Source organism: Lissotriton helveticus, chromosome 4_1, assembly GCF_964261635.1.
Source record: "Lissotriton helveticus chromosome 4_1, aLisHel1.1, whole genome shotgun sequence".
NCBI classification, from domain to species: Eukaryota; Metazoa; Chordata; class Amphibia; order Caudata; family Salamandridae; genus Lissotriton; species Lissotriton helveticus.
In genome coordinates this window covers 688,805,018-688,828,418 of record NC_136063.1, presented here as the reverse complement: position 1 = coordinate 688,828,418, position 23,401 = coordinate 688,805,018, and the positions used below count along the sequence as shown (strand labels likewise).

The 23,401-nt window shown below is 41.9% G+C and overlaps 1 protein-coding gene across 1 annotated transcript in view; it reads left to right on the top strand.

Annotated features, from left to right (window-relative positions):
• Positions 1 to 23,401, top strand: part of SNTG1 (syntrophin gamma 1) — a 1,650,669-nt gene that overhangs the window by 245,733 nt on the left and 1,381,535 nt on the right. The gene's annotated exons all lie outside the window — the stretch shown is intronic.

Here is a 23,401-nt window from a genome sequence, read left to right as displayed (position 1 = left end):
TTAATACATTGCATCTTTGACATTTCAGTTTCCGTGCCAACGTCTATTTACTGGTCTGAGGACTTGCATGCAGAGAAGGGCGAACCCCTAGCATTGGTAGGCCTTGCTGAGGTCTACTTCTACATGAAGCACAATGTTAGTCAATCTGGCCCTGGATGATTAGAATTCAGACAATTAGATCAGTCTTTGACAAATAAAGACATCAGAAATGCTAGCTTTAAGAAACCAAAGGCTAGGCCCACCTAGAGGGTAGGCTCAGGTGCAATTCTAATTACGCTGCCATAATTAGTGGAATTGTGAATAATCCTCAATACTCCTGGATGCAGAATTACCTATTATACCACAATTACACCTGCTCGTGTAATTAAGAGCAATTTGGGGGAAAACAATCCACAAGAGCACATTTAGTGACAACAAGGAGTCGCTCACTATTTGCTATTAATGTATTTTGCTCCAAGAAAATAGCTCTTGATGGCAGGAGTAAGTTGGCGGTGATTCTACCCCAACAGCAAATTTTGCACTATTTGTTAGCGCAAAATAACCTCCATTAATTGATGCCAGAGAGCATTTTGCGATCAGAGCATAGCGCTAAATGCCAGGGATACATTGGGTGAAAAGCCTACCCCAAGAACACATTTAGCAAGTGTGACCACCTGCTCACTCTTGCTAGTCATGTTTAGTAGTATTTAGTGCTTTTTTCAGTGCAAAATGCATCCTTGTGCTCATTTTGGACACTAAGAGTAATTATTTTTTCTCTAAAAAATAGCGCTAAACACATAATTACTCTATTTCCATAAATACATGTAAACTCACCGAATTCTCAGGTAATTCCATTTGATTCTGCTATGCTGAATCACGCTAGTTATGCCAACCCATAGTCGAAGGGGGGTTGCAAACCCCTGTCCCCATGTTGGGCAATCCTCTGGATAATGCAAATTCACGTTGGAGCACAGCCACACATGCCCACTTCGAAGTTGTATCTGATGTAGATTCTTTTAGCATTAGCCAACCTAAGTTCATTGTGTTGCACTTTTGATCCACAGGCTGTGACACAGCACCTGCCTCTATGTATCCCCTAAAGGTTTGACAGATCATTTAATTATGGATCGGCCCTCTTTTCTCAGGCCCAGTATGGCCACCGCTGTTGCATCCTTGGGCATGCTGTCCTAGAGTACTCCTATGACTGACAGATACAATTGTGACTTCACTGGACAGTCCTGCTGCATTTGTGGGTTTGCCTCATCATATGGACTGTCTGTATAGCCATAGTGCAGGAAACATCAGGGAAGTCATCACTGAGTGCCATCACTGTTCAACATCAGCCATGCTCCCGAAAAATAGATTTTAAGCATCACTGTGGCATTTTCTCATGCTTAGATATATAAAAAAGGGATTTTACTTATAGCTAGAACTGATCATGGAAAAGACAGTATCACCTGCACATTGAAAAGAGATTTCTTGAATTGTTCACTGTGATAGCATACTTTTCCCGATATCTAGTATGTCCAGTTTCCTTACATCAAGCAACAGCCTGAAGGATTAAAAATCACACATTATAGGGGACATAACTAATATGAGAAAATAGACATTTTATCATGGCAAAGGCACTTTTACTTGACATGCAACATTTTTTAAAACTCTACCATTGATTGATACTGCCAAAAAGCAGAATATTGGCGCCAGATGGACCACATCGATCGAGACTTTTGATGCCTTCGTCTAAGCCCTGGAAGAAGTAAATGATGAACAAAATCCTTAAATCCTTAAAGAATCATGCAGGTGATGGAGAAAAAGAAGTGGTGAAGAAAATCACACAGACTGAGCCAATATGGTACCATCAGATCAAAGAAACACTAGGAGCCAAGTTCAATCCGAAGCCGAACTTCGACTATGAAAGGTACATTTTCAATCAAGCAAGACAAGTTGGTGAAACAATGGATGAGTTTGTTGAGAGACTTGATGTGCTTATTAGACACTGTAAGTTTTGTGAATTTAATGATGAAGAAGACTTTCGCCTCAGAGTCATTGATGGTTGTCTTTCAGACTCGTTCAGAAGACAAATGTTGAGAGATACACTCAGTTTAGAAAAAGTACTAACGGTTGCAAGAGCTGAGGAAAGAACCGATTGGCAAGCCGCCAACATGGAAGCTAGAATAGCAAAACGTGAATCAGTGTTAATTATGAAGAACAAACGCAAGCACAAAGTAGATGTGCAGAAGTTAACATCCTCTAATAAAGAAAGACTGTGAGTGATCAGCTATCTGACATACATGCAGAGGTTGCAGAAAGGAGAACCACTTCATAATGGCAGAGCAAAGGAAAAAACTATTCCATCACAACTAGATGAGAAAATGGGTGCCAAAAGTTTCCAGAAGCATTCTTGCCACTCCCACAAGGACATAAAGCAACCTCAACTGTGACAGGTGGAAACTAAATGAAGTTGAGCATCCTCAAGTTCATCCTGCAAGAGTTCCTCAATGTCACATTCGAGTGACAGTAAAGAGGGTGAATGTGCAATGATTATATCTAAAAAGAAGCAACATGCACACGTAGGTCTTAGTGCTTGAATACAGGACAAGTGAAACATTGTTGCCCAATTGCCTTTGCATTTGAAACCAGTGCATCGATCAACATCATGCTAGTCGAACTATTTAACAGTTTGCCACCTGCGCTGTGATCCAAAGCATCAAATACAAAGGTGTACACCTGGGCTGCTTCCAAACCATTGCAGAGTTAAGTATTATTCACAGCTACCTTGAGGCATAAGAAGATTTCTGTGCACGCCCCAATACACATTTCTTCAAGGTACTTCACCCAGTGATGTCTGCTTAGGTTTGCAACTGCTGCTGACATGGGACTAATATCTATCAATTGCAATCCAAGTACACAATCAAAAATTGTGAGTCAGTTCCCTTAGCTAATTCATTGCCTAGGAAGCATTTAGACAGTGAAAGTGCAACTTCACATTAACAAAGATATTCGGCCTGTTGCGCAGTGGCACTGCAGTGTAGCATTTAATCTGCAAGAAGCGGTTGAAAAAGAACTGGAATCGCTGTTGAAACACAACATCAGCCAGCGCTCTACTGGTCCCACACCATGGGTGCTGCCTATAGTAGTTAGGCCAAAAAAGGACAGTGGAGGTACAGTGAGTATTTGTTTGGGCCTGCTCCAGGCCAACAAAGCAATCAAGAGTGAAAGACATCATGGTTCACAGATTACAGACATGAGCAGCTGAATGGCGCTAACGACTTCTCCCATCTTGACTTTATACCATCAACTCGAATTTAAAGAAACCTTTAGATGAAATACCACTCTTTGTCTCATATTGGTTTGTTCCAATACAAAAGGTTCAGTTTTGGAGTGTCATCTGCATCAAAAATATTCCAAGATGTTATACGTAGAATAACCCAAACCTTTACGCATGCTTTCATTTATAGTGATGACATACTGGTATTCGGGACAACACAGAAGGAGCATGATAAGGCTCTCAAAATGTGTGACAGTTATTTACAAATGCAGGTCTCACGTTAACTGCAGAGAAGTGTGAATTTCACAAAACCAAACTCAACTTCTTTGGGCACATATTTTCTGATGGGGATGACTCCTAAACCAGATAAAATACAAGCACTGTCAGCCACCAGTCCAGCACAAGATGTCACCCTGCAATGGTCCTTCACGGTCCTTCTTGGGCATGGCCAGCTATTGTTCAAGGTACATTTATGACTTTTTCTACAGTCAGTGCTCCATTACGAGACCTGAATGTGACCAAAGCTTAAAAAAGATAAAGCATGCAATTGAAAATGTGACTGAGATGGCTTACTTTTATCCTACACTACCCACTGAGATTAATGTTAGAGTGAGTCCGTTGGGACTGGAACAAATCCTTGCTCAGCATAATGAACATCCAAATGCTCGGAGACAAATTGTAGTATACTCCAGCTGAAGTCTCCCTGTCACAGAGCGTTCCTATTCCCAGCCAGAAAAGAGTTGCTATGGTGTGGGCCTGTGAACAATTTCATGAGTTCCTAAAGCATTTCATTATTGTCACAGACCACCACGCTCTGCTCACCATATTCAGAAATCCAAAGGCCAAGATACCCCCTCGCATTGAGATGCGGGGTTGCATTTGCAAGATTACGACTATACGATTGTGCAGAAGCCAAGCAAGAACCAAAATCCTGCAGATTATTTCTCAAAAGTGCCACTACAGTGGCGCAGCAGAAAGTTCAAGACCTCTGAAGAGTACATCAACTTCCTTGTCAGGTCCAGCACACCAGCTGCATTACCCATTGAACACATTGTTGCTGCTACAAATGCAGATAAAGCCATGCTTGTACTTTAAAACATTATTTCAGTGTAGCCATGGATACAGAGGGTTCCACCTCTGAGTGACAATGTTGAATTTCAAAAGCATGGACACGATGAACTGTCTGCCACTAAAGAAGGCATTGCACCACTAGGATACCAGATTATAATACCAGAGAGTCTTAGAAAGTAAGTATTAGATCTAGCTCATGAAGGACATCATGGCATTGTCTCCACCAAACGAGCCCTGAGAGATCGAGTGTGGTTCCCTCATTTGGTGAGAGAGTTGAGAGGGAAGTAAAGGAGTGTAACTTATACAATTGCCTTTCACATAAAGTGACCCCTCATCCACTAACCATGTCTGATCTGTCTGCATGTGTGTGGGACAGAGAGTCCGTAGACTCCTTTGATCCCCTAGCGAATAGACATCACCTGATGGTACTCATTTATGCGTATTCCGTTTTCCTCTGGTGGAGGAAATGTCATCAACGATCCACATGGCGGCAGGGCACCAATGGTTCTGTGGCTGTCCCAACCCCATAGTCAGAATATGGGGAGTGTACCGCCACCACGACTATGGCGGTCCAGTGGACCCGAGTAGTCGCAATCAGGCCTAAAAGCTATTGTTAAGTAACACTAGAAATGCACTAACATGAAGCCTTCAGCTTGACTACATTTTCACTCCATCTAATGAATTTGCAAACATTACTAAATTATATAAATTCATATTAATTCTTATTAATCTATATTAATATTCATGTACTATCATCATATTACATTATACATTACTTATGCTCAGTTATGCTTGATTATTGCAAATTTCACTAATTCTTTAAAACATGTTTTCTACTTTCAAGTTATAGCATTTGTTTTGACAGTTTTATTATCTATATCACTTCTAATATCATTCTCTAAAATTTCAAATGTCTAACTCATTTTCTAGTATTAATACCCCCAACATTTCTAACTCACATTATTTCCCCATAGCACTCTAGGTTGACACTAGGCCATGTTTTTCTCTTTAACTTATTTTATGTAAATGTATAACTTTGCATGCATTCTTATCTCTTATATTTTAAATGTATGCAGCATGCAATTTCCAAATTTAGGTTTTCATTTTGTTTTTGAAATTTACATTTTATCACTCTAAGAAATGAATATTGTTTCTGCTTGACCAGGGCTCACACCCCAGTCAACCAGTATCCCATTTTCGAACAGGTGCCATGCCTGTAACCTGCCCATTTAACCATTCTCCATGAAGTGTGGAAAAAAGAAATCAAAGGTGAGCAAAGAAAGTGATTAGACACCCAAAAACATCTTACCCTTAGACAAACTTAGGGCCAGATGTATGAACCTTCAATTTGTGACAAGCAAATTACGTCAAATTTGGGAGTTGCAAATTGCGACTCGTATATTGGGATGTATAACAGTGTCTCTGCCACGGTTAGCGATTCCTAATGGGGTCACAAATTGTATGCATCATGAATATTGAAGGGGCTGTCGCAATTTGCGACCCCATTAGAAATGGCTACCACTCTCAGGGATGGTGGCCTACTGGGGTCAGCAGACCACCATGTCTGGGACTGTTCTCAAATAAAGCAGTCTTTTTTTTTTTAAATGCAACGTTTCAGTTTCTTTTTTTTAAGGGCAAGCTGTGGCCTGCTCTTAAAAACATTTTGAAACAAACACAAGGAGATGATGGACGGAGCGCTGAAACGTTTCAGACACTCACCCCTAGTCACAGATCTGGGTTGAATCTATCATCGTTCTTTAGCTCATTTCACCACCGCATTTCAGACACAGCTATATGTAAATCAGTCTTGACCCTGTGTCTCATGGGAACAGTCCAGCCTGAACTGCCAAGCCATGTCTTCCCTGGATCACAAACAAGCATCCTGGGACCGGATTCGGGCTAACAGCCCTCATCAGCCAGGCTAGCTTGAATCCAGTGGCAAAGTGAGCAAGGGACTCACGTCTGGGCATCCTTTGCCAACTTGTGGCAAACAAATCAAACACAAGGGGATTATGGATGGAGCGCTGAAACTTTTCAGACACTTACCCCCAGTCACAGGTGGGTTGAATTCAGCATCGTTCTTTAGCTCACTTCGCCATCCCAGTTCAGACACAGCTATGTGCAAATCAGTCTTGACCCTGTGCCTCATGGGAATAGTCCAGACCGAACTGCCAAGCTATGTCTTTCCTGGACCAGAAACAAGCATCATGTGACTGGTTTCGGGCTAACAGCCCTCATCAGCCAGGCTAGCTTGAATCAATAGCAAAGTGAGCAACGGACCCACAGCTGGGCATACCATGCCAACTTAGGGCGAACAAAGCAAACAGAAGGGCGAACAAAGCAAACACAAGGAGATGTTGGACGGCGCGCTGAAACTTTTCAGACATTCAGCCAGGCTAGCTTCAACCGAGATCTGTGACTGGGGGTGAGTGTCTGAAAAGTGTCAGTGCTCTGTCCATCATCTCCTTGTGTTTGCTTTAAAATATTTTCTCAGGGTAAGAGGTCCCCTGCGAACCCCTTCCCGTTTGTGAGTTGTTTACCACCTACTTGAAGTAAGTGGTAAACTGCAAGTGTTTTGCAGCCCCAAATGTGGTTGCAAAACAATTTTAAATGGCATGATGACTTGCTATTAGGAAGGGACGCCCTTTCCTAATAGCGGGAGTCGCAAATGCTATTTTGCGAGTCAATGACTCGTAAAATAGCATTTGTACATGCAATTTCCCTTTTTTGCCGGGTCATACATCTGGCCCTCAGACTTTAATTGACTGGTTCTGTATAATATATATATATATATATATATATATATATATATAACTATTTAAAAATGCTTTATAAAAACATATAAATAATACCTACTTTATGTTACTATAACTGCATGGGTTAGAGGACTTCGCTGTAACAGTACAGCTGTTACAATGCTCATTGTGTATTGTTAAATGGCTGTACAGGAAAAAGCAAACTGCTTCTACAACCTTTCTGTCACTTGGTGCCAGGTTCATTTTTTTTCTTTGAGGCTGTCTCATGTTTTCCCCACAATGTTTCTTTTCAATGTCCTGCTAATGATTAAACATGCTATTTTCAAATGTGAAGGAGACACTGCTGATGTCACATTTCTGGAAAGTGTGGGCTGGTGAAAACACAATAGCAGACAACGGGAATATCATACTTTCACCTTGACTTTAAACCTTGAAGAAAGCGGTTTGTTGCTTCCTCGTCTAAATTCAGCAATCTGCTATATTAAGATAGCTGCGCGTGGCACTAACGTATACAGCTTATGAATGTAAAGTAGCTATAAAATATGCAAACAGGCAGGAATAGCGAAAAGTAGTACTGACCTTAGGCAGGGCCTAGGAGGGAGATTAATGCACAGTCCCCTTGTGCTGCCTTTGATAAGAAAATGCTGAGTGAAAACTTTAATTCCGAAAGTGTGCCTTAGTATCTGTCTGGCTCACTCTTCAGCTTGTATTGATATGCGTTTGTCACAAAAATAGCAGAGCTATTATGAGAAGAATATTATGAATATTTTGACAGAGCAAGGTCTGCTAACCAGCTCAGAGCATAACTGAGTGGCTCGGCTGTGTAGGTGTTCAATTCCATTCAAGCTGTACTTGGTATTTTAATGAATTACAGAACCAAAAGTCGAGCGTCTTGCCCATCTTCAGGAAGTGCAACTGATTTCTAATAAAGGCTAACCCATTGATCAAAATGAAGATGGCCTCCGCTATGCACGACTATGGAAAGCATTCTAATCAATGTCACAGAACATCTACACGAATTATGGATCAGGGGACCAAATAGGACCAATCTGAATTCCTGTGCTACATTTAACTCTTTAAAGCACAAGGCATTGAATCCAATGGCTCAATTTCTGAATCTGTTCTTAGCAGCTATACGCTGATGATACTCAGATATACCTGAAAGGTTCCTGCCCCAATGAAAACTTATCTCTTTCTCATCTGTTTGATTATTTTCTATATTGGGTGACCTTACACTACCACAATTTGACTAGGCCTGGGCAGAATTTCAATTACACCGGGATAATCAGAGTAATGTTGGTAATTCTGTATTACTCTTTGACATGGAAATACTGATAATTATGCAATTTCTCCTCCCCCGTAATTTGGGGAAAAATCTGCAAAAGCACATTTAGTGAGCTTGTATGGTCCCTTGCTATTTGGGTACTGCTGCATTTAGTGCTATTGCACCCTCGTGTCTATTTTGGACCCTACACTTCTTGTGTAATTACACGGAATCTCACAGTCTTCTCAGATAATTCCACGTGATTAAACTATATAGAATTATGTAAATTACGCCCACCCCTGTACATGCATGTGAATCCTTTAAAAAATAATTTCTACTCATCTTTCCCCCTCACATCCCCTCCGATCAATGTCCCAATATATTTCATGCTTAGCTTGACTCCGTGGGAATTCTAAATTGGAAACCATCACTTTATTGAGAGCAGTAAATCCCTGATTTTAACACTAGACAAAAAACATCTGCAGTCTCACAAAAATGTATAAGCCAAATGCGCCGAGAACAACCTTGGTCTCTAGGCTGGGATAAAATCTTAAATCCTGGAGCCAACCTTCAAAATGGCATTTAAGACCTCTCTAGTCTAGATGACAAAACTCCTTCCTATTTGAGATTCATAAGACTCACCAGTCTGCAGCTAGGCTAGCACAAGAAATCATAGTCAAACATATTCAGGGCTATTGCATGAGAATGTGCGATAGAATCAGTGAACACAATTATTTTTTGCCTACATTGCGCACGGCATACATCATTATGCATGCTGTACATGAGCAGTCGAGCACGGATTTGCACTTGAGCCCTTAACTTAGGGCTAGAATTGAATATCTAAGCATTGCCATGTATTGGTCCTTTACATCTCAAACATGTCAGTGCTGTTTCAACTGAGAATGGGGTTGTGGCAGTGGAAGGTTGTTGACCTCAATAATTCCCAACACCATGCATAAGTGTCTCTTGGGATCCATGGGCTGCACGCACCTACTGCTGATTTGTTGTACTTGCAGTGCAGAGTTATTCTGCCCTAAGACCTGAAAGTAGATTGAGAACTGCAGACTTTGAAACCGCTGCTAGGGCAAAATGTCCCTTGCAAATATGTTTGGCCACGCTTTTGTGGATCAGGGCTCAGGCACTAGTATATGCAGTAGACCTTTGTACTCTCTACCATTCCTATGTGACTCTTAGAGTATATCCATTCGTATCCCTTCCCTATGTATATAGAGATAACTCTAATCACTAGTATATGCAGTAGACCTTTGTACTCTCTACCATTCCTATGTGACTCTTAGAGTATATCCATTCGTATCCCTTCCCTATGTATATAGAGATAACTCTAATCACTCAAGTCAAGTCAAGTCAAAAAGGCTTTATTTCGACATATAGAATATCTTTAAAAGCATACATACAAGTAAAATTCATTTCAAAGCATTTAAAGATAAAAACGTATTTTAAAAAGAAACCCCTTGCATGATCTAAGTCTGCAATTTTTACTATATATTTTTTTTATTTTAAGGGAAGAATGTTTAAATTACCTAAAATAGGCATGGTTATAGAACAGGCCGTAAAAATAAAAACATAATTAAACAATTTGTCTAAGTCTTTTTGACCGAATCCGCCATGCCCACCCAAGATACTTCGAGGTGGCGCATGCATAAAAAGTGCGAGTGTCTGAAACAAGAATCCTTAGTGCCTCATTGCAATGCCTAGTTCCCAGTGTACGACACAGGGGTTTTAACCATTTCATCCTTGGAACTTTATAGGCAGGGCACTCAAATAAAAAGTGAGGGACAGATTCATGGCGCTGTGGGCAGAAGGGGCACCATGGAGCAGTCTGGTAGGGAATTTTCCAGTGGCTAGTAAGATCCTTTACAGGGAGAAGACCAATTCTAAATTTAAAATACAGGGATCTTTCCCAAGGGGCTGAGATTATGTCCAGATACAGTTCTCTAATGGGGACATCTTTGGACTCCATAAAATTTCTGGTCGACTTACAGATCGAGGCAGAAGAGTTCCTTCTACTTACCACCCAATTCCAATAAAGCTGTTTTATCGTTGATTTGGGCGGGGCTGACTGTTGGTGCCATGCTTCTTCCAGCCCCAGATTGGTGAGTAGTGCTTTAATATCCGTTAGCCACTTTATTTTCGCCCAACCTGTCGATCTCGTTATCTCCCGCAGGCCATCCGCATAACTTGAGAGCTCAGGGACTCTCCAGATGCGGGCCCACAAAAGCAAAGGGCGTAGCTTTGCTAGATCTTCAATCGCCCGACAGCCCATGTCCAATTGCAGTGGCAGGATGGGGACAGAAGGACCAAGGGACATCAAGCTTCTCAAGAAGGTGTTCTCAGCTCGAGTAAGATCTTTCGAGTTTGACATTCCCCAAAGTTCCGCCCCATACAGAGCGGCGCTTACTCCTCTGGCCGAGTAAATGTCCAAAACTGCAGCTATAGGTTTAGTTGAGGCAGCTCTCTGCTCTTTCAGCAGGGTCCCGGTTACTTTTTTCAAATTTAGCAGCATTTTGGTCAGGTGCTGGTCCCATTTCATAGAATCTACCAGCCGGATACCCAGGTAATCGAAAGTCTTGGTCCTATCCAGAGCAACCGAGCCCAGTGTTGGAGGAGGGCCAAGTTTTTGCGGGGGATTCAAGATAAGATACTTTGTTTTGTCTGTGTTTATACAAAGTCCTCTTTGTTTACAAAAGTCATCAAAACCAGAGAGAAGCTGTTGTAGGCCCATTGGCGATTTTGACAGAAGCAAAGTATCGTCCGCAAAAAGCAGGGTGGGAATTAAGCGACCTGCCAAGCGAGGTGCATCTGCTGATATCCTTGACAAGTGGTCCACCACCCCGTTAACATAGAGCGAAAAGAGTGTTGGGGCAAGAACACACCCTTGCCGGACGCCTCTATTCACATCTATTCTTGAGGTCTTTTGACCGTTCGGACCCCAGCGAATTTGGGCATAGTTTTTTTCGTGGAACTTCATGATCAAGTAGAGCAGGTAAGGTGGCAAGCCAAGATCACTAAGAACCTTCCATAAGTTATTTCTGGGAACCAAGTCGAAGGCCGTCCGGAGGTCGATGAAGGCAAGATACTCTAATCACTAGTATATGCAGTAGACCTTTGTACTCTCTACCATTCCTATGTGACTCTTAGAGTATATCCATTCGTAGCCCTTCCCTATGTATATAGAGATAACTCTTATCACTAGTCTCTTCTTTGTGTGACTTTACATCTTGTACATTTGCAGTTTTTTCTGTTTGTATCTTTTATGTAACGCATGTAATCCTTAGTCCTTATGTTTTACAACTGGTTCTTATGTAAAGCGCTCTGACACCTTCGGGTAAAGTTCGCGCTATATAAAATCGCATTAAATAAAAATTAAAACAAAATAAAAATGCAGAAGCAAAGACTACTATAGGATCTTATATGTGACGTTGCAAAGTGTGCTGATAAAAAGATCCTGTTAACCTTATTAACCGTTGATGTGAATAGTTGGATTATATCATTTATCGAAGTTCACTCTAATTGATAACATTTCTTGTTTTGCAGCCAAGTATCTCAATCCCTTCATTTTGTTTTTTGAAAAGTAAAAGCAGATAGTAGGAGACTGTTCATGCCACTTTTGTAATTGAATATGTGCTTTCTGCTCAACCACAGAGAGGATATTTTATTCGTATTTGAGTACGATTTACATGGTTATTTTAAGTGCTTTGTTGCCTCAATTAATGCTGCATGTCAATAGCATTTCATTGATTTATACAGCTGTTGATTTGTCAGTAGGGTATTTATCTGTGACTACTCTTCTATAACGAATACACTGTAATTTAAAAGTAAGGTCTTTTCATCTCTTTCTCTCCCACTCTTCTCTGGCCATTCATGGCCTGATTCTTTCAATCTCCTTTATTGTGTTCCTACTACTATCGATCGCACATATCTATCTGATTCTTCCCACATTTGAGACTCTGATTGCCCAGACCCATCAATTATATGGAAAGAGTGCCCATTATCGATTAGGAGTCCCTCAAGGGTTTCAACAATAAATATGATTTCTTTTTGCAACTTTTATTGATTGGCATTTCTCAAAAACAGTACAATAGATCATAGTTTACGACCCATAATGTCACAAAAGGGTTTGCACATCGTTGATTAAAAAGCTGGACGAGTCACTGCTACAAGGAGAAGAGCCCTCATCTAGTCACGAGGGCAGTCACATTTTGGAGGGTCCTGTCTGCTAGGTCCGATCTTATGCAGTTTAGTGAAGAGGTGTCAAAGTATGGGGCCTGGTTGTGGGTGGTGTACTAGGACTAGGGGGGTAGGCAGGTGAGGATGGGTGTGACAGGAGGGGAGGAACAGGAGAAGAGAACCTACAGAGCATTCAGAGCTGTAGAAATGGGACATTCAGCTTGTTGTGCATGATACTTGGACTATGTAGTTACTGTTGTCCAAATTCTGTTGGGCTGGCCGAAGTTGCGTAAGCAGTGTGCCAGAAAGCCCTTTTGATCGGAGGCCCCTTTCTCGGGAGCTCCCCGGGGGCGCTGCAGTGAGATGGAGGAGGGAGACTAATGATACAAGCACAGAGAGGAGGAGCAAGCAAATTTGAAGCTCACACATAGATATCTGTCAAAAAGGCACCCCAGACCCTCTTATAGGTTGCCAACTTGTCCACAAGTTTGTACATGAATGTTTCATGCAGCGCTAATTTGTAGATGTTCTACAGTCCATTCAATGGGTATGAAGCAGGTGGATTGATTCCAATAATGAAGGACACACATCTTCACTACTGCCAGGGCCGTGACCACCTACTGGGGCACGAAGGTAGCTCGTGAGTGTCAGAAGTGTTGTGATGTGAGGCCAAAATAAGCCACAGCTTTCACTGTATGTGGGTGGAGACGTTACATTGGCTCTATATTATGAGTTAGTTTAGAATGGGTGACGCGGGCAGTTCCTCCCAGAGGGGGCCCAGTTCAGAGCACAGACAGTGAGTCAGTTGGCAGTGTTTTCAGTGGTCTGATAAGGAATGGGCAAATTCCTCTCTCCGCACCTGGAATGATTTAGGCATGTCCTAAACGATGAGATGGTGAATGTGAAGCACACTCCATGTGTCACTCTGCACTCCATGTGTCATGAGGTCCTGAGGGTAGGTTTACTGGTGATGTGGAGGGCTGCGCTATGCCACTCTTGCACAATGCTCTGGAGTTGTGGGTTAAGCCGTGAAAGTTTGTGGGTCATCACGGATGTGTCAGTGAGAATGGGGATGTTCGTTATGTTGCCCTCTAGGTACAGTCTTTCCTCAGCTTTGAGGGAGGGTAACGGAAGTGGCTTTGTAAAGTAATCTATCTGCCCTGGGGAGGGGGGGGGGGGGGTAGGAGTTTTCAAGCAGTGCAGTTCTGATCCTCTCAGTTTGTGCAGCCTGAGACCAAGTGAAGGAGTGGATGCTCGATTAGAAAGTAGTCAGTGACCAATTGGGTGCCATGCAGACAGGATGCAGTAGACACCACATATCCACTGTTCTGGTCTGAGAGAAGGTCAGTCAGTACAGCTCTGTCTGGCACTTTGCAGGAATCAGTCCCACCTGTGCAATCCATGATTTGGTCCAGTGCCAAGTTCCAGTACCCATCCAGTAGTAAGGGGGTGTGGGCAAAGATTAGGAACATCTATGATAGTGGGTCTTGTCTGAGGTGGGGACATGCATTGAGCTAAGGACTAGTGTTCTGTCACAGAAGTGTACTTTTACAAAGACCCATCTACTGTCCTTGTCCATCCAGGTACTAAGTATTTTGCAGGGAAGGGTGCGCCAGATGAGGATGGCCAGCCCGCATTTCTCTGAGCTGCTAGGAGAAGGTGAACATACACCTGCAATCCCTGCCTGGTGGTTGCTACTGATACCTGTATCAACCCAATCCAGTTTAAGCTTCATTGACCCTTCAGGGGATAACTGTGCTTCTTGGAGTAGGGCTATGTCCACCGAGTTTGTCTCCCTATAGAGTAGGACTTTCTTCCTTTGGATGTAGTGTGACATGCCATTGACGTTCAGTGTGGCTATCGTGAGTGATGTGGACATGGTCTGGTAAGTGATACAGAGGGTTGGGTGAGTCGGCGCATAGTCTTGTGTGAGATTACAAAGTCAACCGATTGCACCTCCTTATAAGGTGATGTGAGAGTGCATATAGGAGTCAGGTGTTTTGGGGGGTAAGGACAGGTGCAGCAAGAAGATATCGTGAAATAAGAGAGGGAAGGAGGAAGGGAAGTGGAGAAGAAAAAATGGAAAAAAGAGGGGGCTATGGGTGAATGAGGGAATCTCCTGTTGTGTCTCGAGCTAAGACCTGCTCTGACATTCGCCAAAAGGGGAAGACAAAGTAAAGTGTGGTAGGGATTACAGTTCATCCATGCCCAGAGTGGAACGTGGTGGGCAGCCAGGATTGTTGGCTGGCCTTTCTAGTTGGAAACCCTAGGCAGATGGAATGTCGGGGCCAAAGAGTGGGGAAAAAAGGAAAGAGGGCATTGTCGAGAGAGGTTTGCAGAACTATCCACACTCTGCCGCATCTGTAAATCCTAGCTATAGTCCTTAAATCTGTAGATTATAATGCTTCTAACCTTGAACTGTGATTTGTGGGGAGAAATTCGATTTTTTGCGCACATAAATTTGATTTGAGAGGGCATTTCACCACATGTTTCAACAGCGATCAATTTATCCATTTGGAAGCTTTTCATTCTGAGAATCTGTTATAGTAGGTTAATAATTTGTAACTACGGTCTGATATCTACCCTACGACGAAAACCCTGCCAAGGTATTTAAGAGAATCATAGAAAAGGACTGTTAATTGCAAATAATGTGAATCTTTCTCTACATATTAAAACTATCCTTCGAAGAAGATATAAAACTGTTAAAGATATTTCATTTAAAACCATATGGCTAATGGCAGAAGTTACTGATGTGTCTGCAGTACCTTTTGGGTGGTAATATTAAGGATGTAGAGCTGAAGTCTATGCATAAACATTTTTCTCCATTTTTAAGTTCTGCTACTAGAAACCTCTGCGAAATCGTTCCAGGACCATGCACGTATAAACAGAGTTAGTATGCGTCTACTTAGTATGCAGTTGAGGAAAAAAAGGCGCCTGCCAATACTCATCTCTTTTAGAAGGGCTGCGAAAACACCCTTTTCAAAGCAGCATATGGTGTGCAGAATTATCTCAGAAATCAATACGTTCTTTCTGTGGGTATTGGCAATCATGCAGAAGGGTCTGCTAATTGGGGAATGTGGCGTTTCACACATTTTCAATGTAGTTATTGACTTAAAGAATCGAATTTACAAATAGAAGTTTCAACTAACCTAACAAATGAACAGGAAATTAATTTTCTGCTTTGTCTTTAGCATTTTCAAATGACCATGTGTTTCCAGCAACTAAGTTTAGAAAAATGTCAATAATGCATATTGGTATACTTTTTAAGTGTACATACTGAGCATAAATAATTCCTGGAAACAGAAAATGTTATATTATGTTATGTTATGTTATATAAAAAACGAGACACTGATATACAAAGTACTATCAGTCCCAGGATGCATCACGCCATATCGGTTGGTAACCATAAGCCAATTAATCCACAATCCATTTTTTTCTTCTTCTTTTCCATATTTTTAAAAGTTTATTGTTCATTTGTTGGTATGTTCAAGACAAGGTAATTTCAATTTTCAAATGTCTGTATAATGCACAATCGCCTTTGAATACAACATGTAAAATCCCTTGCGCCAAAAGTATATGATAATGTTGACCCAATGCATTTCAAGCCGTCATGGCCCTTCGTCAGGGGTTCATATCTGTGAAGTTAAAATCAAATATGTTGCCATTAACATCTTTAAACTTGTATCCACATGTCAATAAACATTGTCGAGCTGTTGTCAATACCCCATTGCATATATAGTTGTCCATCCCATAGTCAGCGTTTTCCCTCTATAAGCAAAAAAAGTTTCCAAATCCGGTGAGGAAAGTCAGGTGGGCGGGAATAAGGTGTTTTAAATATGAGTCGAAACTAGAGAAGGATAAGAACAGCAATTGGGAGAGAAGATTTAGAACGCTATGTTCGTAGCTGAGAAAGGTACGTTAATCCATCGTAAGCCATCGGCTAAACACATGTAATCGTTACTTGAAATCGTTAAGCACAGAGCGTATAATTCACGAAACCGCTGCAGTAATGGGCACCTTTTTTTGCTTATAGAGGGAAAACGCTGACTATGGGATGGACAACTATATATATATACAGACATTTGAAAATTGAAATTACCTTGTCTTGAACATACCAACAAATGAACAATAAACTTTTAAAAATATGGAAAAGAAGAAGAAAAAAATGGATTGTGGATTAATTGGCTTATGGTTACCAACCGATATGGCGTGATGCATCCTGGGACTGATAGTACTTTGTATATCAGTGTCTCGTTTTTGATTTACATGCTTGTAAATGTAAATGTAAAACATTTACATTTACATTTACATTTACATATACAGACATTTGAAAATTTAAATTACCTTGTCTTGAACATACCAACAAATGAACAATAAACTTTTAAAAATATGGAAAAGAAGAAGAAAAAAATGGATTGTGGATTAATTGGCTTATGGTTACCAACCGATATGGCGTGATGCATCCTGGGACTGATAATACTTTGTATATCAGTGTCGCGTTTTTGATTTACATGCTTGGCGCTTTTTGGATGAAGCGCACACCAGGATAGCTCCATAAGAGAATCAACTCAGATGAACCCGATTAAACATTGGTGTGCGAGTCACAACGTCTTATGTTATGTTATATGCCATGTAATGTTATGTTTATTTTAAAAGTGCTCGCTCACTAGTGGTTTCTGAGCACTAAGATAATAATTAGGGAACCAACAAGTACCCCAATGGAGCTTCCAGCATTGGCAACTACCCTGGCAGGCTTCCCTTGAGCCTGATCCCTTTACATCTCAGTTTGCTCACTGGAATAGGTTCTGTGCCTTGGATGAGGTGGATTGACTCATATCTGAGGAAACTACCATCTCACCGCTGGGCGCGAGTCAGGGGGAGGAGGGGCACATGTTGAAGGAAACTCCAATCTTGCGCCCCTATCCTGCCCCTGTAGTAGAGTCCAGAAAAATGCAGCCACCACCTTTAATTGCTCCCACGCCGCTAGCACACTGTTTGGGCCCCCAAAATAACGATAGCTATAATGGTGACGATCCCAATGGCTCATTGAAGATTCTTAGCTGGAATCTAGCAGGGATTAATAGGAAACTGGCTTCGCCAGAGTGGAATGACCTAGTGGAGGCACACAAAATCTGCCTGTTCCAGGAGACCTGGAGCCTAGAACCACTACACCGAGTTGGTTACGTAACATACTTTGTGCCTGCAGTAAAAGCCAAAAACGGCAAGGGCCGCCCCTCGGGGGGCCTGCTCATTTGGGTAAGCATTTCCCTTAATTGCCGTATATTACCTAAGCAGGTTAATAGCCTTGACATCCTAGGTATTTTCTTGAGAGGTCCTTGTAGGGGGATAATCCTTGTTTTGTATAATGTTAATATTAGAGGTACCAATCATGGGTCTTTGTCCCCGAAAGTAACCACTCTTGAAGCAGAACTCAGAGATAATGTTGAGGGTGCTCAAATTTTCGTTGCGGGGGATTTTAATTGTACTTATGAGCCACTCCCCATGGACAACAATATGGACCTAGGTGAGGTTGATGTAAGATGGGGAATTCCAGAGTTAACCATCCCCCCGATTAAAAGATGGACCCATAGTGCAATTCAGTTAAATGCTCTGACATTGGAGTTTGGCTTAAGAGCCACACATGGCCGCACAATTTCAGATCATTTAGGAGCTGCTACTTTTAACAGAGTCAATCATACTTCAAGGATTGATTATATTCTGTTGGACCTCAAATTATGGGGATTAGTGCAGGATATGGTAGTGTTACCCACAGTAGAAAGCGATCATAATTCGCTCTCTCTATCACTAATAGACCCCTGGTCCAATACTACACCGGCAGTACCTCTTAAACAAACTCATAAAATCTTTGTCTCCTCCTGCGGAAGACGCCTGAAGTGGAATAAAATCTCTACTGACGAGACCAAACTTGCTACTATTAACGAATTACTCATGGCCGCACAAACAGAACTGGATACTAGCAATCCGGCTTCGTTAATTGAAACAGCAACACCTATTTTTGAGGCAACACTAAGGGCCGTAGGGGATGTATTCCTGAAAAAGGGCAGCACAGAGAGGAACGTGGTACCTCGGACTCTTAGGGGCAAGCACGATTGGTACACATCCACATGCAGAAAGGCAAAGTCGCTCCTAATCAAGGCTATTAGAGGTAAATCCCAAACGTTGATACAGATAGCCAGGAAAGAGCACAAGCAAACATTGGCATGTGCAAAAAAAGAGTGGGAAGAAGAGTACTGGCGCACTCTAAAAGAGGCGAGCCTCAAAAAAGATCCAAAGTGCTTTTGGGACACAATTAGAGCCAGGAACAGACCGGATAGTGATCTTATTTCCTGCAGCATTTCCAGCCAAACGTGGGTTGAGCACTTTTCAAAACTCTATACTCGCCAACCAGGCTTTAACATCATAGATGAACCAAATAACGTTCAAGGAGGGAAGTCGGCCTCAACTACTATCCAAATGAATTGGGCGACTCATTTAGTGGAGTCTGACTTCACTATAAAAGTAGTGGAGTATGCTATAAGTACCATCATGCCCCAAAAGGCGGCAGGCCCGGATGGTATCCCTGGAGACCTGCTGCGGTCAGACATCCCAAAATGGGGGAAATTTATCCATCACCTGCTTAGCGCCATCTGCAGGGGTGCTTCGATTCCCACATCCTGGAAAGGGGCAGAGGTCGTCCCTATCTTTAAAAAAGGTGCTAGGGATGACCCGTCCAATTACAGACCCATAAGCCTCCTGGACATCACCCAAAAAGTAGTTGGCAAGGTCCTACTGGTTAGAATATTGGAGTGGATTAACGACAACAATATCCTCTCTGATTACCAGGCAGGATTTAGAACAGGCACCTGCACAGTCGAGCAAGCCTTTAGATTAATGCTGGTGTACTGGAAGGTGGTGGTCATAGGCAAAGGCAGTCTTTATCTCGCTTTCATCGATTTAAAGACTGCCTTTGACCTAGTACCCAGGGAAACCCTATGGAAAGTTCTTGCTGAAATGGGGATGCCGCACTACATTCTTTCGCTACTTATAAGGCTCCACGAAAATAGCTTCGCCCAGATTAGATGTGGCACAGAAGGCCAAAAAACTAGTAGTATCCCGGTCGAGAGAGGGGTCCGCTTGGGATGTGTCCTAGCTCCCACTCTTTTCTCTTTATATATCAACGGAGTGGTTGAGCACCTTCGGAAAGATCCTTCAGATGAACCATCCCTGGCGGGGGAGCGTATTCCCACCCTCCTCTTTGCCGATGATACGCTTTTAATATCCAAAACCCCCTTGGGCCTACAAAAACTTCTCAATAACTTTCAGTCTTTTTGCACAGAACGGGGCCTAGTAATCAATACTGACAAAACGAAATACCTAGTTATGAATTCCCCCAAAAAATCTGTATGTCCCCCGAAATTGAATGCTATACCGTTGGGGAGGGTAGAAGTATTTGATTATCTAGGCATCTGCTTGTCGCATAATATGCAGTGGGCCCCTCACCAAGATAAAATGCTGTTAGCCCACAAGAGGGTAACAGGAGCTCTTTTGAAAGAACAACGCTCCTGTGCTTCCAGACCTATAGCCCCTGTCATTGAAATTTACACATCAAAGGGGGTTAGCTTGGCTCTTTATGGGGCAGAACTATGGGGCTCATGTATTACCAACGAACTGCCAAAATCTGAGAGGAAGTTCTGGAGGGCCATCATGTCACTTCCCCAAGGCACTCCCATGGTTCCACTAACGCTTGATCTAGGATGTCGTCCCATTGAAGAGCTAGCTAGGTTCCGGCCTCTTCTGCTTTGGGCCCGCCTGTGGCGAGTTCCGGAGCTTGCCAAATATGCGCAGGGGCTTTTAGAAATAATGGCGTCATCAGGATGGCATAGAATCAAATGGTTAAGAGATATGAAATCTCTCTTGTTCAACTTGGGTCTAAGTGAAGCCTGGGCAAATAGATCTTCTCCCCCAAAGGCAACGCTCAAGAAGCTCTATTGGAACTGGATTCTATCCCAACGGAGCAAAAATTGTTCTTTGGGCAGACTCACGGAGGACTTTTTGAAATTCAAGGACCTACCACTTCGGGAACTCTATTTAGACACTATCGAGAAACCATTTGATAGGGCCCTTTATTTCAAATTTAGAACAGGAACTCTTCCATTGCATGCTTTTACATCCCGGTGGAAATCGCCAGCTCAAACCACAGAGTACTGCCATGCGGGCACATCTAGACCAGAGACAGTGGCGCATTTTCTGTTTGAATGCCGGGAGTATGCCCTACCAAGGAAAAAATGGTTCAAGCACCTGTGCCGCCTGCTGGGGACCAGGCACCATGAGGAGGCACTACGCATATTAATGTCAGACTGTCGTACCTTGTACGTTTGCACTCTTTCCAAATTTTTATCATGGGCATGGTCCATCAGAAGCAAAAGGCTAAATGCAATTGTTTAATCTTCTTTTTAATTTTATTTATGAAATGCTTCTCTTAAATGAAATTGAAACTTTTTAATATTGTCTTGAACTAAATTGCTGTATTTTCCTTCCCCTATTTTAATCAAATGAATTCATGTATTTTTATTATGAAGCTTTTATGATAACTTTTATCGAAATAAAGCCTTTTTGACTTGACTTGACTTGATTAGGGAAGCTGCACATCTAACCCCAGCTAGACCAGATGATGATTAAACCAGCTGATGAAGAGATTTACTCAAAAGCCACGTGTAAACACACTTTTCGATGAATCTCGTACCCACTGGGCAATGCATTCCATCCTCTGCAGTTAACACACAAAAACTGTGATGTTTAGCCTAGCTAAATCTGGGAACAACCAGCAAATTACCTGAAAAAAGCACAAGTCTTGGCAAGACTCATGCCCAAGAAAGAATGTGATGCTGAATAAACCATGGGGCATGAGCATGAATAGTTTGATGGGCTGTGTATCATTCTTTGAACAGAGCATGCTCACAAAACAGTAGATCGAGAACGCAATAGAGATGGAGACATGGCAATATCAATCAGCTCCAAGAATGATTTTAATGGTTTGATTATGAAGGACATGGATATGATACCAATTAATAGGGACGAATACAATATACCAGGTTGAAATAATACAGCCTCGAAGTATTATTGGCTGATACCACAGATCTTGCTCTATCATAAAAAAGATGCGATAAGAGTTTCTGCGGGTATCACATGTGGACATAGCAAGCAATCACTGCTGCTGAAATGTTGGGCAAATTGGCAGACCTGAATCTTTATTTATGCAGTGGTTCCTAAGGATCTCTGTTGAGACTGCATATAGCTCATTTTACTATGTCAATAGGTATCTTGCAAGAGGTCCACTCTATCATTTACAACCAATTCCTCTCATTTTTTTACTTAATCCAGTTGCTGTCCATCCATTCCCAGGTAAAACACATGCAGTGCTTTAAATATGCACCTGACAATACATCACCACCCAACCTAACTAGGAGCAGGGTATCTTTGGTACACATGTAGAAAATAACACCCATAGAGTGACAGAGTTTGGTAAGCAGTGCTCCATGCAGATTAAGAAGATGTGGACAGAGAGAAGAAACTTGTGGGACACAATGACCACATGGTTGATAAGTGGCAGCAAGGGTCAGCGGACAATTAGGTTCGACCAGTCAGAAATATCGTAACCATCCCAACTCAGAGCCTATAATCCCAGATGATGGAAGTTGTTTCCTCCGGATGAAATGATCAGTCATCCTATGATCATTACTGACTCCAGGTAACCAATGATGGCTCCATGTTTGGCTAAGTCATAACTGTGAAATGATCGATGTCCTGACTCATGGAGCTAATGATATTAGTAGAATAAATAGAACCACAAATCTGTTTCACAACATGATATTCTACAGTCGAAGACCTGGCTACAATAGATGCAACAAATTGCATCATATTAACGGATAATTTATAAATGAAACGATGAAATAGACAAATCTAAGGAGATATGGGAAGCTTTCCTGGAAGATGAATGAATAATTAAAAAAATAGCTATTAAGCACAAGCTAATGCCCAGAGGCGTCTAGGCGCTATTGAGACCAAGCAAGGATGAAACCTAGACGTTTCCTAGTTTCAAAGAGCCAGATTTGTAGAGAGTACCTAAAATCTTGTAAACAGCTGGAAGATTTGAGTTTCCCTGGCAGGGAATTCCATAGCAAGGCAGTCGATCTGAAGAAACTTTTTCCCTCCAAGTGGCTTTCCTAAAAGGAACAACTACAAGATTTTTTGCCAAGCTCGAATGAAGGGTCCTGTTTCGAGTGTACCTTCTAAAATGCTCTCTAAAATATACCTGTCCATTCCCATGTAGGGTCCTGAAAATTGTGCAAAGAGCTTTAAACTTTATTTGTTGCTTTACCGGTAGCCAGTGAAGTGTCCTAATGACTTCCTAGGCTGATTCAAATGTAGACTTCTTTAGTAGAAAGTGTGCTGATGTATTCTGCAGGGTTTGTAACTTTTTTGGATTCCTGGCAAAATATTAAGGTAAAGACTATTGCAATAGTCAATCCTTGTCAGAACTAATGAGATTACAACTGTTTTCAGGAGTTCGAAGGGCAGATATTTCTAAAAATTGTAGCTTCAGATCTTTATCAATCAAAATTTCCAGGTTTTTTGCCTTTGGAACTGGGGCAGGAAGTGCTGACCACCAAGACTGTGACAAAATTGTGGGGTTACTTCCAAACAAAATAACCTCAGTTTTGGAGGAGTTCAATTTCAAAGAGTTATTACTCATCCATTCTGTTTACTTCTCACATACATTCCCTAGAGGGGTTCTCAGAATCAATTTTATTTTTGGTGAGAGACACTATGATCTGTGTGTCATCTGCATAAGAAGCCAAAGATAATGAGAAGCAC